The sequence below is a fragment of the Pteropus vampyrus genome, unplaced genomic scaffold, assembly GCF_000151845.1.
Source record: "Pteropus vampyrus isolate Shadow unplaced genomic scaffold, Pvam_2.0 Scaffold518, whole genome shotgun sequence".
Lineage (NCBI taxonomy): Eukaryota > Metazoa > Chordata > Mammalia > Chiroptera > Pteropodidae > Pteropus > Pteropus vampyrus.
The window spans coordinates 896,694-908,907 of NW_011889299.1; the positions used below are offsets into that span (position 1 = coordinate 896,694).

Consider the following 12,214-nt stretch of genomic DNA (forward strand, 5'->3'; position numbering starts at 1 on the left):
GTTGAATATCAGGGCAAGAGAATCATCAAAAGGAAGAACATATTTTGCTTCCTGCTGAACTTCTTTATTTAGATGTTCTAAAGGTACTTTTTTTGTATATATATTTTTAATTCTTACTTTTCAATTACAGTTGACATTCAATATTATATTAGTTTCAGGTATAAAGCATAATGTTTAGACATTTATATAACTTACAGAGTGATATCCCAGTAGGTTTAGTGCCCATCTGACATGTATAGTTATTATAACATTATTGACTATATTTCTTATGCTGTACTTTACATCTTCATGACCCTTTTGTAACTACCAATTTGTACTTTTTAATCCCTTTGCCTTTTTCACCCAGCCCTACCACCCCCCTCCTATCTAGCAACCATCAGTTTGTTCTCTGTATCTATGAGTCTTTCTGTTTTGTTTGTTCGTTTTTGTTTTTTTAAGACCATTAAAAAAGAATGAAGTCTTACCTTTTGTGACAGAATGGATGGACCTAGAGGGTATTGCGCTAAGTGAAATAAGTCTAAAGGCACATTTGACTTGACATTTCCCAAACCAAACCCATCCTCTTTTCTGAAGCCTTCTCCTCTCCATGCGTGACACTACCTTCTACTCAGTCGTCTAAACCCCAAACCAGTGGAGTTATCGGAGACTTGTACCTTTTCCTCATTTGTCAAATCAAATTTGTTACAAGATCTGTTGATAATGATGCAAGACAGGGCAATGTCCCCCAGGTGGCCCTGCATTGAGTGAGAGAGAGGAGAAGGGAGGAAGGGAGAGAGAGGGGAGGGGAGCACAAGCTCGCACTGTTGGGGAAGAAGGCTGAGGGACCTGATACAATTGGGGCAGGGTGACCATGCCTAGTTCTCAGTTCTGTGTGATTTGGGCTTTCTCTAAAGATTTCTCTGGCGTTCTGCAGCCATTTGAGAAATGAGGACAGGACAGATAAAGCATGAGGTTAGAGAGTTCAGCTGGAGTACAGAGTTCCCACTAGAGGGGAGGGAGCAAGGAAAAGGCTAAGGGGCCTTATCCATCCTGTTGTGGCCAAAAGATTGCTATGCAGTCTTTAATTTGGAGTTTGAAAGCGGTCCCTCAGCGGGTCTCCTCCACAGTTCTGATGGAAATGCCAAGTTTCAGGGAAGTTGGGGGAAGAGAAGTAGGAAAAAGAGACGGGACTCCTGCTTGGTTAGAGGACTGGCCTCTACCGGATCCCTGGAAACAGGGTCAACCATTTGCCAAGGCCAGTTGATCAGCATGGCTCTGGACAATATCCCAGCCACCCTCTCAGAAAAAGAGGGGGAACCATGTCGAACTTGGGTGGATCGAGTTTATGTCCTTTTGGTCCCTGCATGGTTAGCCAGGAAAGATGATGCAGGATGGGGCAAATTTCTCCTAGTGGCCCTGCACCAAGAGAGAGTTCTTGACTGAGCAAAGAAAAGAATTCAAGCGTATGCCAGAGTTGGAGTCAAAAAAGAAAGTTTATTAGAGAAGGACAGAGAAAAAAACCAAGACACAAAAAGCAAAGACAAGAAAAAACAAAGACAAAAAGCAAGGACCAAAAGCAAAGACACACAGTTCTGAGCATTCTGGGAATTCAGTTTATATATCATTCTTGGTTTCTATGAATTACAGTTTAAAGACTTTGTTTACTCACCTTCCTTTGATGGTTTGGGCATATAGTGTGAAACATAAGAATATGTAGCGTGAAAGACCTGCCGGCAATTCCCAGCCTTTGATCCATAGGTTCCCCTCTGTTTTAGCCTTAGAGAATGAATGGTTGTGTTTATTTTGTGTAGGGCCCAGCTTAAAGACTCTGTTTTCCTGTTTTCCCTTCACAGTGTGGGTAAATGGTTTGTTAGTAATCCCAGCAGAAATCTGCCTTTGTTCTGCAGATTTCCTTGTGGTCTGGCCATAGGGCTGATTAGCACATTGCAGTCTCTTATTATAGCTTGAATTAACATTTAATTCTCTTGCCTCCTCCCTATAGAATAACACTCAACCATATTGCTGTTTCTCACATCTGTCTCTTTCTTGTCCCTGCTGCTGTGGCTTAGTTCAGGCCTCCTTATGTCTCACCTGAATTGTTGCAGTTGCTCTGCCTTATTTCTGTCCAGGCAATTGTAAGCAACATTTTGTGTCTAAGTATAGATAACTTTTCTCGGTGAAAGGGCACATACCTTTTTCAAGATTCTTAAAGAATTCTGTGACCTTCTACGGCCATGCTACCCTGAACAAGCCCGATCCTGTCTGATCTCGGAAGCTAAGTAGGGTCGGCCTGGTTAGTACTTGGATGGGAGACCACCTAGGAAGATCAGGTGCTGTAGGCGTAAAAACTGAAAAAATAAGGGATTGTAAACTAAGGGATTGTAAACGAGGTCCTTGCAATCTGTGAGGTCAACCAAGGATTGCCTCGCCTAAAAAACAAACAAACAAACAAATATAAAAGTGGTATTAAATGAGAATAATAACGCCTGTGCTACCTCTTACAGATAGTTAGAATAACACGAGCTAGTGTGTGTGAAAACACTTCTAATACATTAAGAAGACATGTTTGACATACTGGTTTTGAGTCCAAGCTCAAACTCCTAAAAGTTGCCTCATGTGCATATTGGTTTCAAAGACCAAAAAGACCAAGACTGCTCTATGTCAAGTTAAAGTCTTTCTAGAATGTTCTCATGAAAAAGGTTAGATGCTTAAATTCTGAGGCAGATGCCTAGCTGTTTTCTACCTGACCAGCAGCCTTTCCTCATTTCTTCCAATAATACCACCTTAATTTTCCTCAAGAGCCCTGCTCTCTCCAGCCAGGTCATTGGGATTTATTGCTGTTGTCATGGCTTTGTTTGTTTGCTTACTTGCTTGCTTTGTTCGCTTGCTCTTTAAAGATTCTTTTTACTTCTGGTAAAACCAGCATGATAAATTGATTACAGAGATGGCTACAGTTGTTCACATCTCCAGGTACCTATACCTTTTGCATCTCCTCCCATTAAGAGGCAGTATCTGTTTCTTCACCCTTCAACTTTTGGACTACTCTTATGTTTCGCTTTGGTCAGCAGACTATTGCAGAAGTGATATTATGTCAGTTCCAAGCCTAGGCCTCAAGAACCCTGGAACTATCAAGTGAACAATCCTGGGCTAGCCTTCTGGAGGCTGATAGACCCAGTTGTCCAGCTATACCAGCCAAGACCACTTTAGACCTGTCCAGCCCCGAGCCAACTCACTGGCAAACCACAGATACATGAGTGAGCCCAGCCAAGATCAGCCAAGCCTAGTCCAGATGAGTAGAGCTATGTAGCCAACCCAGAGGCTCATGAGCAATAATAGTATGGTTTCAAGTGACTGAGTTTTGAGATGGTTCATTATATAGCAATTGCTAACTTAAACATCAAGCAATACAATAAAAAAATATGTTTTATGCAGGAACTAGTTGTTCTGTAGTAGGAGGGCCCTTCAATATATCTAGTCTTCTGTACTGTTTCTCTGACTACTTCTTTCCTTCCTTAGCATGTCTCTTATTAGCATTTCTCAGAACTTCTGTTCTCAGCCATCTTCTCACTATTCTTTCTCCTTCGTCAGCTTCGTTCTATCCCATGGCTTCAATCTCTTACCTTTATATGGATGACTCCCAATTCTGCCTCTGACTGAACTCTGTTGAGCAGACGCAGAGTTCAAATTGTTGTCTGGACAAGTCCACATAATGTTCATCCCAGAAAAATCACAATATGTTTAAATGTGAAGACTTGCTCCCACTCCTCCATTGTTTCCTATACCTCCTCTCTTCCAGCTTGATTCCTCTATTTTTGGTTAATGTCACCAGCATGCTCACATCACTCAGGCCAGAAACCTCATCATCCTAGGCTCTTTTCTCATTCCAAATGCCCATTACTTCTGCAATGTCCCATATCTGTCCCTTTCTCTTCATTTTCATGGCACCATCCCCCTCTTCCTTTTCTTTTTTCTTGCTATCAAAGTGTGATCAGTCGTCCAGCAACGTTTGCATCACTTGGGAGCCTATGAGAATGCAGAATATTAGGCTCTACCTCAGATCTACTGACTGTGTCTCAGAATCAGAATCTGCATTTTTATAATTCGTACTTGAGAAACCTTTAATTTTTCATTCATCTTTTCATGATTTAATCTTTTAAAAATAATATAACATTTATTAGTTGTTTTTTTAATACATAAATACAAGAAGGAAATTAAAATTGACCTATGCCTTGCCTAGATAACTCCAAATGATACTTAAAAAAAAAAAAGGAAATTTTACAAACAGAATAAAACAGAATTTTACAAACAGAATAAAAATGTACAGAATGAAGACTAAAAAATCTCTAGCGCCACCTCAATCCCAACCCCTTTCCTCAAATACAACCATTTTTAATCAGAATTAACCTTCTAGGAAGAGTAATTAACCTTCCAGGAAACAATTAAGCATGTACTTGCATATATTTACCTGTATTCATTCTTTATTTAAAAGGTATAAATGACTCCCTTTTAGTCATAATGATTTTTATACTTAAGAGATATTTCTCTATGAGTATATGCAAACTATTTCGTAAATTTTAATACTACATAGTATTTCATTAGATGGATGATTCCATCAGATGGATCAATTCCCTATTGATAATACGCTTTGATTGCTTTCAGATTTAGCTATTACAAACAATACCACAGTGATCATCCATTGACATGTATTTTGATGAACTGCAAAGATATCCATAGGGTAAATTTTTAGTGGCAAGATTGCAGAATATATTAGGATGCTTTTTGTTGCAAAAAAAAACAACTCTAGTGGTAGAGTAAGCTAGAGCTACCTAGTTTCTTTCATTCTCTCTGCTCTGCAGTCCCTAATTTATCCAAGTGGTTTTCTAAGTGTGGTCTTTGGACCAGCAGCATCAGCATCACCTGGGAACTTCTTAGAAAAGGAAATTCTTCACCTCAGACCTATAGAATCTAAAATTCCAGGGGTGGAGGTCAGTGATCTGTGTTTTCACAAATTAAGTGATTCTGATGCACACCAAAGGCTGAGAACCATTGCTTTAGCCAAGGTGGCCATGAGATGGCCGCCAGTGGCAATGGAAGCTGTGAGTCTCTTCCTTTAAGTCCAACAGAGACGAGAAAACTTCTGACTCTCCATTCCAAATAAGCAGGACTCCCAAGGTACACCCTAATTGATTTGCTTAGGTCACAGTTCCTCCCCTGAACTAATGTCTGTGGCTGGAAGAACTGGGGGTAGAATCACTTTACCCCAAAATACATGAGCTTTGAGTGGAAAGAATAGATACACAAGTCTATGAGTTGTTAGGAGGGGAAAAGTGGAGAATGATTGCTGAGAAGGCACTAGCAAAACCGATCGATACTCAGTCAAAGAATATATATGTGCATCTTCTACTTTGATACATATTGCCAAATTGTACCTACAAAAAGTTGCACCAACTTACAGTCCTACCACCACTGTATCAAAGTATTTATTTCCTCATATACCCTCACTTGCTTTACAAAATAAAAATTTGCAAACTTTAAATATTTCTCAAAGTGATAGGTGAAGATGGTATTTTGTTGTTTTGATTTGTATTTCCTTAATCATGGATAAGATTGAATATCTTTTCAAATCTCTGTTGATATGTATATGTCTCCATAAATTACTCATTCATTTTTTAGTTCTTTATACTATTAGGTTTTGCCTTTTTCATATTCTTCTCAAGTAATTGTAAATTGAAGAAACTAGCCCTTTGTCATATATGTTGCAAATATGTTTTCTTAATTTTGTCGATCTTTTGAATTTATTTATGGTATTTTTGTTTCACAATGCTTTTAACTTGTGCATTGAATTCAACAATAATTTTCTTTATTGGCATCGGGGTTTAAGATTCTGCTTTAAAAGGGCCTTCCTCATTCTTAGAGTACAAATAAGTATATTCGTATTTTCTTCTAGAATTGTTTTCACTTATTTCCATTTCTACTTATGATCCGTCTAGAATTATATTTCGGTATAAGGAGTGAGGTAAGGATACCCCTCCACACACACACTTACCATTAAATAGCCAGTTATCTGAGCACCATTTATGAGTAAGTCCTCTTTCCCCCACTGATTTAAATTGCCACCTTTATCATAAATTAAATTATGTATTTGGGTCTAATTATGGAATCTATTTGTTCTATTGATCTAATTATTTTCTTATACTGAACTATTTTAATCATTTTAGTTTTGTAGTATTTTTAATATATGACAGAACTAGTTTTCTGTCACTTTCTTTTTTCATAAATGTTCTAGTTATACTTACCTTTCCAGGTGAACATTGATATCATTTGTCGAGTCTGTAAAGCTTTTAAAAATAAGGTTGCTGGACCTCCACTCCAACCTATTGAAGCAGAATAGTGTCCCCTCCCCAACTTATGTCCACCCAGGACCTGTGATTGTGACCTTATTTGGAAACATGGTCTTTGTAGATGTAATCATATTAAAATGAGGTCATACTACACTAATCCAATGATGGGGTTCTTATAAAAAGAGCACAATTCAGACACAAAGGGAGAGCACCATGTGATGATGGAAGCAGGGTGATATGTCTATAAGCCAAGAAATGTCAAAGATAGCAACCACCAGAAGCTAGAAAGAAACAAGGAAGTTTGCTCCACTAGGACTTTAAGAGAGAACATCGCCCTACCAACATCTTGGTTCTGGACTTTTAGCCTCCAGAACGATAAATTTCTGTTGTCTTTAGCCACCCAATTTGTGGTACCTTCTTAGAGCAGCCCTAGGAAACTAATATATACTCTATATCTAAATTAAAAAAGAATCTCCAAATATGATCCTGGAAACCTCCAGGGTTGAGAACCACTGGACTGAATAATAATCATAACCATCCTCGACTCAATATTATGTAGGAGTAGAAAAAAGGATGACTGAAATGATTCTCTTTTAGAAAAAAGGGTCCTGGTTTTGAGACAATCAGCTATCCTTTTGGAACAAAATAAAATCATCCCTATAACATATCAGATTCACCAGAATAAACTCTAAAAGTATTCCAGATGCTGGGAACAAAACAAAGTCTTACTCTCGTAGAGTTTGCAATCTAAGGAAAGACAGACCATGAACAAATAACAAAATAAATTAGATAACTTTAGAGAGGTGATCTATGAAGAAAATAAGGTAATGAAATACGGCACATCTCAATGGAGAGTGAGTGGTTAATTTAGTTAGGGTCATCAGGGAAGGCCTCTTGGAGCTATATTTGAGCTGAGTCTTAAAGATGTCAGCCATAGGAAGATCTGGGAGAAGAGAGTTCCAAGAGAAATACAAAGGTTTTGAGAAGGAAATGATTTTAAGGTAGATTACCTAAATGTAAAGCACTATAATAGAATGAGAAAAATGATAAGATAATGTGGTTGTTGCCTTGGGTAAAGAAGGTCTTCTAAAACTATCAGCAAAATGGAAAAGCCATGAAGAAAAGATTGATATAAATATATCAAACGACTATACAAACATTTAAGACTTCCCTATGGTAACACAAACCATACACATGTTACATATTATGGGAAAATACCAGCAACATACATAATAGACAACGGGTTAATATTTAGAAATACCAGTGACACAATGAAATGGAAAAGACAAACAACCCTGTAAGAAAAACTAGACAGAAGTTATAAACAGTTTATCAAGGATGGGCCAATAAACATCATATGAAAATATGCTCAACTTCACTAGTGATAGGAGAATGCAAATTAAACAAATATACATGAATTAACGTTTTTTTTTCCCCAACTATCAGACTAGCAAACAATTTAAAATTCAGAGTCTTAGGAAATGTGAAGATGCACTGCTGACAGGAGTGAAAACCGGCATAGTGCTTTTGAAAGGCAATTAGGCAGTAAGTATTAACATTGCAAATATCCATACTCCATGACTCAGCAACCCATTTCTGAATGTCCACCTAGAGAAACAAGGAGGGCCCTACAGGTACGTTCACTGCAGCTCTGTATTAGTGAAAAATAAAACCACTTCAAATATCCATCGGGGGAGTAGAAAAATAAATCAAGACTCATCTGAATTACAGAATTCGAAGAAAAAAGTGTTTTTTTTTCTTTTGTAGAAATATCTCCAAGACATATTGCCAAGTGAAGAAAGCAATTGGCCAAATAATATGGACAGTATGATCCTATTCACATGAAACTGATAACTATCCACACTAACCTTCATATTTCTGTGTTGTCATCCTGTCTCTACCCACCCCACTCCCACTCCCAGTAGAGAGAAGTTTGGTTAGAGCAGGTAGGCTGTTTGAATGACTACAATCTCCTCAAATCACCTTACAATTACCATTTAGCAGTAATGGGAAACTGCTATATAATTTGTGGGGCCCAGTGCAAAATGAAAATGGAGGTTTCCTTGTTCAAAGACCAGGGAAGAGGCAAGAAGTGCAATTAAAGGTACTACAATATATAATTTTTTCCTTTAAAAATATTTTATTACTTATAAACAGTATAGGGATACATGAATAACAACAAACTTACAAATTGTAAAACAATATATTTATCATAATTTATATAATAAGATAAATAATGACGTTACTAATGTGATATCTTGATTGATCATAAGATTTTTCTTGCTCACTTTTCTGCAAATTCAATTATTTAGTCATCAAAGTTTATATTTTTAGCAACTTCATTTTCAACCAATATAACTGAAAGTAACGTTTATCACAAGATGACAAATATTTGGTAACTTCATTTTGAGAAGGAGCTTTCTGCTGATGCAACTATTACTGTCTGTGACAATGTTGGGATAGCTGATAAATTATTTCAAAAAATAAATTTTAGTGCATCTGTAGCTGATGATTCTTGTGGAACATTTTTTCTAAAAAGATTTAACTCTTCATACAAATCAGTTTTGCGTAAGTCTGAATCTAATTTTAAATAGAAATTTATACAATGGCCTTTAATGTTTCTTTTCCTCTGACATTTCCTGTAACTTGTGGAGTTCTGCTATAGACTGAATGCTTCTGTCCCCACCCCGCAATTCGTAGGTTGAAATCCTAATCCCCAAAGTGGTGGTGTTAGGAGGTGCGGTCTTTGGGAGGTGATTGGGTCTTGAGGATGGAGGCTTCATGAATGAGATTAGTGCCCTTATGAAAGAGATCCTGAAGAGCTCCTTCACTCCTTCCACCACACAGCAAGAAAATGGCCATCTATGAACCAGAAAGTGGGCTCTCACTAGACACTGAATCGGCCAGCACCTTGATCTTAGACTTTCCAGCCTCTAGAACGGGGAAAATAAATTTTTGTGTATTAGCCACCCAGTCTATGTTTTTGTTATAGCAGCCTGAACAAACTAAAACAAGGTCATAAAAGAAATAAAAAATATCATGATTTATTCATAATTCAAAATGCCTGTTTATGCATTCTTCCACCATATCTTTAACTACAAGGAAAACACTTAAATTGTCTTCACCATTAATAATTGGTTTATCCAAAACTTTCATCAAATGTGTCTAATGTAATGGTCTTTAAATTTAATTTCCATTTCTAAGCTTCTGGATATTTGCTTTGCAATATTGCATGTTTTCTAAACCAGAGATTCTAAACTTTCCATGGGTATGCTTTTAGTTTGTAGTAATTTACTGGCAAAGCTTGCTGCCTGAGTGCCAAGCAGTCCCTGTCCCAGTGCTCAAGCCAGAGTTACTATTTGTGTAGATACTGCAGGGACAGGCTCTGATAGCAGAAGGGCAAGATTGCCTCACACCATGGGTCCTGTCACTGCCATTACCACTGCTGCTTCTGCTGCCACCATTGTCACTGGACCAGAATCCCCCCTCTGGGCCCCATGGTGCCCCAGAATGCCCCAAAGGTGTTGCTTGTGCATGCCAGGAGGCCTGACCAACTGCTAGGCATGCATGGGTGCACACTGCCACCCAGTGTATCTCTTCTGCTCATGTGTACGCTCCATTGTCACATGGGACTACACTTAAAAGACATAAATTAAAAAATAAAGTTATTATTAGTGATGTCAAGACAGCGACAGCAGAGCATTAAATCAAGCTTGAAGCCCCTCCTGGGAGCAGAGCTCTGCACAGGTGACACACCCCTAAAGATGGCCGTAGAGGAGTGGGTTGGTATTCTCAGCTACCTAGTTTGGCACCTGGGGGATCATCCTGCGAGTTTTTATTCTATGCGATTGTAAATCCTATTTTGCTTCTGTGATTCAAATTATGCAAATAACCATTGATTACCTCCCCCCATAACATGAGAGACACCAGTTGCTGTTAGATCCACACCAGTGGTATAGTGGAGTGGTGACTTGTACGCCAGGAACTCCAGCTTGGTTACATACTTCCTTTGTGACCTGGAGCAAGTGATTTAAAGTATATTCAGCTTCCCTTTCCATGAAATGGGGATAATACTAGTACTTACCTCATAAGGTTGCTGTCAGGGTTGAGCAAGTTAATGCACGTAGAGAGCTTAGAACAGTGCTTATCACAGTAAATTATCAGATAATGTTATTTGTCATTATTTTGTCTTGTTTTTCCTGTTCTTGTATTTCCAAGTCTGTTTTGGAGCAAGCCTGTTCTTCCTCATGTAATATGCCCCCTTTCCCCCCACCCTTTTTCCTCATATATTTTGTAGTCCACCTTAGTTCTCATCCTTTTTTCATCTCAACAGTTATATGTACATGTATGCAAAGAGATGAATTGGAAGAGCCCACTGAGGTTCTCTCTAGGGAGGTAAGCAGGAATTGAATGGTGGTCAGTGGGGATCTTCAGCCTGTTTGTACATTTACAATGGGAATGCATTTACTATTTATCGCCTGTGTAATTAAAAATAAATATTTACAACGGTTAAGGGGAAGTGGCATAGGGGAAGATTTCCAGGGCAGCCTCTTAACTATGGCAGCCAGTTCAGATCATGCACTGATGTTGTGAGATGCAACTGGAGAACACATTTCCAGGGTAGCAGCCAGCTGCCTCTGATCCATGGCAGTGCCAAGAGTTCCTCTGTCAGCAAATTTAACTGCCTCAGATTCAGCCTCCTGACAGCTTTGCCTTTCCCATTATCCTTTAGCACTCCCACCCCACCTCCCAAGAACAGTGGGGAGGAACTTCCATGGGTGGGTATAAGTCTACCTGGGTCAAATGCCACCCCCTGTGAAGTCTTTCCTGACACACCCACTGAAGAAGTTTGAATTAACTATGGCTCCTTTTGTTCCCACACATGTTGCTCAGACCTCTAGGTAGCACTTAGAGTTTGACCTTTCTCAGCCTTGTTATTGTTCATTGAACCTTGCCTCCCTTACTAGATTATACATATACTCCTTAAGGATACACACGTGGTCTCTTTTTCATGTCTGGAAAAACCCACTCCAACCCCTACCAGTATTCTGACCAGTTAAATGCTCAGGAGGTGTTATTGAGAGGGTGCCCTGAACTGGCGCTACCACCACAATCGACTTTTTGCACTTTTTATTCCTTCTGCCCTGTCCCTGGCCAGCTCTTGTTTTTCAGGTCTCAGCTCACACGTCACCTTCTCAAAAAGGCTTTCCTTAACTACCCTATCTAAAATAAACTATCTTTCATCCAAATCTTTATCTCATTTTTTTTTTTTTATTTTCCTCATAGCACTCACTGCAATTTGAAATTATCTTTTTCGGCTTATTTTATCATCCATCTCCCTCGTTGGAATGTGAATCACAGGAGGGCAGGGACCTTTTCTGTTTTGTTTACCCTTGAATCCCCAGTGCCTAGAAAAGTGCCTGGTATATAGTAGATGCTCAATAAACATATGAATGAAACTATTTTTTTGACTGTTCCCCCAGTAGAATGTCAGCTCCATGAAGGCCAGGACCTTATCTGTGTTACTGCTACATCCTTAGCACCTAGCACAATGCCTGATGCATAGTAGATGCCCAACAAAGAATTGTTGGGTGAGTTAATGTTTCACACACACCTTAACTCAACATACTTCAAAATGAACTTAGTCTCTTTCCTACCAAATCTGCTTTTCCTCTGTGTACCCCAGCTCAATGGCACTACCATTCAGTCTGACACCCAGAAATGAACTCAGTCCTTTCATTCACCTACTATTTTCAATTAATCCCCAAGCCCTGTTTACCTCCAAAATATCCTACTTATCTGATCCTTTTCTACCCCAGCTGCAACTATCCTGACTCAAGCCTCATCTTTTTTTTTTTTTCATGACTAATGCAACAAACAGCCTCTTCCCTCAT

The 12,214-nt window shown here is 38.8% G+C and overlaps 1 pseudogene; it reads left to right on the forward strand.

Annotated features, from left to right (window-relative positions):
- Positions 1–2,203: 2,203 nt before the first annotated feature.
- Positions 2,204–2,321, forward strand: LOC111733070 (annotated as a pseudogene).
- Positions 2,322–12,214: the final 9,893 nt, after the last annotated feature.